The following is a 5,654-nucleotide window of genomic DNA, read 5'->3' as shown; positions in this document are numbered from 1 at the left end:
GTTGAATTAATTAACTGAGCAAGAGTAAATATTTAAAAACGTATCCATAATTTCGGGCCTTTGTTTTATCATTTTGACTTTGGCCAGAGTGCTTGTGAGTTCTACGTTGAGAGGTATGTGTCTGTGTTATAGGGAGATGTCAGAGGCTGAAATATAGGAACAAATGCGAAAAACAAAAACCAAGAACTTGGAACATCAAGGAATAAAATGAACAGTCTTATTTAACTACTAATCATAATACAAACATATATACCCTATTTCATAAATCTGAATTCACAAACAAGAAACCCCCACCGTAGTGGGGTTACGAAAAATTCAACTAAAACTCATAATTGTTCCCCTCCACGGAAATCTTTAGTAAAAGGCGAAAGATTTATACGATTTGAAGGGAAACATGAGTACATGAAGCTACTCTAATGAAAAGTACATAACAGCTGCTTGCCCTATTCATAACGTGGGAACAAAATCATTGGCGTCCATATACTAAAATATATACATATACTGACAATAACATTGTTAACGTAGATGTTCAACTTCTTGTAGCGTGTGATCTCCTAGCAAAGCGTTAAATAAAAAATATTGTGATGCTACACCACTGCATACTGGGTATGCAAATTGCAGTCAGGCTGAACTTTAGAGAATTTTTGTATTCGTCTTCTTACCTATTAATCAGTATTTACTGATTATTTTATTCAAACAATACGTTGCATTTTTCATGGTTCCTGATATATTCAGAGAGCAGGACATCGCTAAAAATATAAACTCCAGCAGGGGTGAGGTTAAGTTGTAGAGGGTTGTTGCTGGAATAAGCCTGTATAACACCCGCAAGGCGACTGAAGAGGACTCCAAGAGTATGATGTGGGCGGAGACTGTGTTAGTTTATGCTGAATTACATCCCTGACTTCATTTTATGCAGTCGTTAGACGGCAATGTTGCAGCTTAGAAAACGAAAAGCCAAAGGTCATGCCCACTATCTTTGGCTAAAGGGATCTAATATTTCAGCCAAGGAAATCTAACCGGTTCTGCGGGCTGTGTCTAAATTACAATGTGAGAAAGGGTCATCCCTGGGAATAGAGAGTAGCCTGCCTGTTTTGCAGTGAACCTAGTCCTTTCAGCCAATGAAACGTATGCTGAATTACAGTGGGAGAAAGAACCATCTTTCAGAGGTACAAAGAATTTCCAGAATAATTAGAATGTCCCATACTTCTCAACTGCCCCTGATTTTTCAGGGATGTCCTTTATTTTGACTGACATAGTTGTATCCCCCGCCTTCTTAGGTTTGTCACCTTTGCATCCTTCCATTTCCTGACACTAAGCCACGCCCGCTGTATAATAAGGACACATCCCTTGCCCCAGGGAAGCCACATCCCTTTTATTAAACCACACCCAGATGTACCAATTTTTAATCCCCATCTCTGTTGCCTACAGTTACACTGGCATACAACCAAGTATTTTCCAGTTTTCCTCCCCTCCTTTGATGTCGCATTGATGCAGCAATAGTGTTGTCACCTCACAACAACAGGTTCTCTGTTTCAATTCTTGGCTGGGGCCTGGGGTGCCTCCTGTGTGGAGTTTACATGTCCTCCCTGCGTTGGTGTGGGTTTCCTCTGGGTGCTCCAGTTTCCTCCCACATTACATGTTTTCTGGAGTGTTTCTCCCTGGGCCTCTGCTGAAAAATGGCTTTGTTCCAAGTCAGACATTCCCTGTAGACAGATATTAAATTAAAATCCTTGCCTTCTCATACTATCCAGAGTAATTTTGTTTTGTTTTCTCATACTTTGTCTTGTCATTTTTTCCCCTGCATCCTTGCAACACATCCTAACTGGCCAAGACTGTACTGTAATAACTGTGGAGGAAATAATTTAATTATGCTGGGGGTCTAGGTGCCACCAATCCCTCAGAAGCTACAGGGTTCTAAATGCTCTGAGATTAATTTTATAGTTTTTCCACAACCTTTGATCCAATCTCGGTGTAAACAAAAATAAATAAATAATGACTAAGGAGAATAAACTGTTTTTTTCTTTTCAAAGAAGAAACAGCATATCTCCAAGGCTTAATGTTCGAGTTTCATGACACAGTAGTTTCCTGAGTGGCAGGTAACCATAAAGCTGCAAATAAAATTCTTGTTAGAACAGCTAAATCATATCTGGACAGACTGCCTTCTTTTCACCCCCCCAAAAAAATATTGATTTTCACTGTATCTGTACTGTGTTAAATTGGGATGAAAATGAAAAGACAAAGGAATAATACAGTCATATATTTAAAGTTGCTCCTGCATCTACTTAGCATGCCTTATCAGCCCAAACATGTTACCCAACTATCAAAACTAGCCACTTATTGTGTGCAATGCTGATGTTTGACAGTGATGCAAAATGGGAGAAATTATAGCTGCCTTCTGTGTACCTCTCTGAAGTCAAATTTGGATGAAAGTGAAAGAACAGAGCACAGCAACATACTTCTGTCAGACGTACATTTGCAACGTCTGATTCCCCCATACCTATTTGATAACCAACAGTATACACATCTGAATTCAATTGGGAAGAAAGAGAAAAAAATAACATAGTAATGCATTGCAACTTGTTATTCCCTACACATTACACTAGCCCTAGATAAGCTATATTGACCTTCTGTGCACTTCTGGAGTTTGCAAAGAAAATTAAAGAAATAACAACCACAGTATCCCCAGACTCCACATAAGACTATAGCAATCTATGTGCCCATCTCTGAGAGAGTTCAGTTTTAGACTAGATGGAGCTTAGAGATGGGGATCCTATCAAGCCACCTATGCAGTCAGGAATTATGGCTTCCCAAAGCTCTGAGGTTCTATATGTTCTGTGATGCATTTTTATGCCTCATTTCTTCACTACACAGGAGATTAATGCATGCATTTGCCAGTATTTTTACACATACACACACATACACACACACACATACACACATACACAGAGCTCCTGAAAAGCCAAATCTGTCATTAGATAGACACACACATAACATGCTTCTTACACAATTTGAAAGATTGTGTATACATCTATGGTATATATTTGGGGTATTGGAGAGAACAAAAGCACCTACATAAAGCCCACAGGGAGACAGTGAGGGCATGCAGACTTCACATAAATGGAGCACAAATGAGCACAGACAGGGGGATAAGAATTGTGAGATGACAACACTACTTACTGTGTCACTGTACAAATGATGTGTCCCTTTCTCAGACATCTTGCCCACACTACCAAAAATAGCCTCTTATTGTGTGCAATGCTACTGTTTAACAGTGATGCAAAATGGAAGAAATTATGGCCAACTTGTTTCTCCTGTACACACTTCAACACCCCCCCCACACACACACACACACACAAGTACAACCCACAACTGTTTTTACACTGCATTTGAATACATCTATCTACCACCTTTTTTTTATTTTTTTGCACATGGGGTCAGGGTGTCACATCAACAGTGACAATCATCAAGAGCCAGTGTTTATACCACCAGGTGGCTAGCTCTGTCACTGTTGTTCTTCCACACCACACACATGCACATTCTTTCCTATGGCAGTTTAGAGTGTCCAGTCTACCTACTGTGTGTTCTTGGAATGTGGGAGAAAACTGGAGTACTCCAAGAAATCGCACACAAACACAGGGAGGACATGCATTCTCCACACGGACAACACTCCAGCCAGGAATCAAACTTGAGTGCAGATGGGAAGTCAAGTGAAACAATAAACATTTTAAGAAACATATTTCAGAAATGTATTGGATCTCAGAAGGATTCAAAATACTTTTTTTATTCAATATAATTGGATTTTCTGACAGAGCTCCTGATTTCTGGATTGCCTGACAGAGACTCTGATTTCCTCACTGTCTTAACTACCTTAACACTGGTGACTTTTGGAGAAAATATGGTAAATTATACAAAATAAATAATGGCAATAATTAGAGCTATAACCTCCTTTTACTTCAGAAAATGTATGTTGTTGTTGTATCTTTCAGCTTTTCTCAGTTAGGGGTCGCCACAGTGGAACTCCGGTCTGCTAATGATTGGCAGTAGATTTTTTACGTTAATTCATATTATCTTATTTTTAAAGTGTCCCTGATTCTTTTGAGATTATCCTTGATGATTCACTGAGAGCTGTGGAAGGTCCATTTGGCCTGGTGCTCTCTATGCAGCATTTATGATCTGCTAATGACAACAGGTTTCAAATGTCACTGGTTAAATGCACTTATGATCTAGTTTTTCAAAAGATAAATGAGAAGTAGGAGCAACTTTAGAATAAGCATTCAGTATATAGGTGTGCTTGCATTATTTATTAACATTTGTTTTCTGGGATGTTCCGAATGGGCAAATGAGAACATCCCTTTTCCTTGAAAGCCTGACGAGAAAAGCCCCAAGATAGCACAACAAAGAAGTTTATCAATATACAAAGTGTCTACACTTCTTCTTTCGGCTTTTCACGGTTAGGGGTTGCCACAGCAGATCACCTGTCCGCTCATGATTGGCAGTGGAGTTTTTAAGGTGTTGAGTTGCTAGCCCGGCACCCAACCTTCCACAGGAGGCACACACACACACACACACACACACACACACACACACACACACACACGCACGCACGCACGCACGCACGCACGCACACACACACACACACACACACACATGCTTAGGGCCAATGTAGAGTGTCCAACCAACCTAAAGCATGTCTTTGGGATGCGGGAGGAAACTGGAGCACCCGGAGGAAACCCACATGACCACAGGGAAGACATGTAGACTCCGCACAGAAGGCACCCCAGTTGAGGATTGAACCAGAGAACCTCTTGCTAAAATTGCAAAAATCAGAGGTGGAAATGAAGAAACGGCTTGCTGAGTATGAGACTGTTCAAGAAGAGATGTTTCAAAAAATAGAATTGGAGAACAGAGCACATGGGGAAAACCTGAGATTTTCTTCTGTACCAGAGAAGTTGGAAGGAACAGACTGTATTAATTTTATGAATGCATGAATAAGCAACTGGACTGGTATTCCACAGCAGAAATTAATTGAAAGGGCACATCATGTGTGTGCTCCAAACCTTGGCATGAGAAAGCAATGTAGACTTTTAATAGTAAACATGCAATCCTACCAGAAGAAAGAGATGATTCTGACAAAACTGTGGCAGAAGGGTAAAGTACTAAAAGTGAGAGAGAGTTGATTGTTTCCCATCCACTTGTCAAGATTTCTTTTGAAGAGTGTTAGCGAGGAGCTCTGCCTAATGTAGATTGGGATCTTGTTCCAAAGTATGGGAAGTCTCTGGGACAGGAATTATCCCTCCAGCACATCTTGTTTATTGTTGTGGTGAGGTTTAGATCCCTAGAGGATATGGCTTGCAGGGATAAGGTTTTCTTTAGGTGGAGCATGCCATCAATTCTGGGTTGGACATAGCCTTTTATGTCAGGCAGAGATCACCTCTGAGTAGGCGGTATGTAACCGAGTACAGCTGTAATTTCTTCAGTCGAGTTGCACAGGGCATCTGTTTGAGGCTAGTGATCCTCTTGGTGAGGTACGTCTGTGGTCTTTAAAGCTGTTGCAGGTGTCTTGTAAGGTACATCCCAAATGGGGCGTTGTACTCTATGATGGGTCTGATAAGTGAAGAGTAGAGGGGCACAATGACCTCTTTTGATCCGGATGT

General features: G+C 40.6%; 1 non-coding gene across 1 annotated transcript; it reads right to left on the bottom strand.

The window, feature by feature from the left end:
- Positions 1–286: 286 nt before the first annotated feature.
- LOC122792511 lies at positions 287–402 on the bottom strand. The gene has a single exon (XR_006363330.1). It is a non-coding gene; the product is annotated as a U5 spliceosomal RNA (small nuclear RNA).
- Positions 403–5,654: the final 5,252 nt, after the last annotated feature.

Source organism: Protopterus annectens, chromosome 1.part2 (genome assembly GCF_019279795.1).
Source record: "Protopterus annectens isolate FY-2018-M chromosome 1.part2, PAN1.0, whole genome shotgun sequence".
NCBI classification, from domain to species: domain Eukaryota; kingdom Metazoa; phylum Chordata; order Ceratodontiformes; family Protopteridae; genus Protopterus; species Protopterus annectens.
Note: the sequence above shows the minus strand (reverse complement) of the source record. Positions and strands in the feature narration are given on the sequence as shown.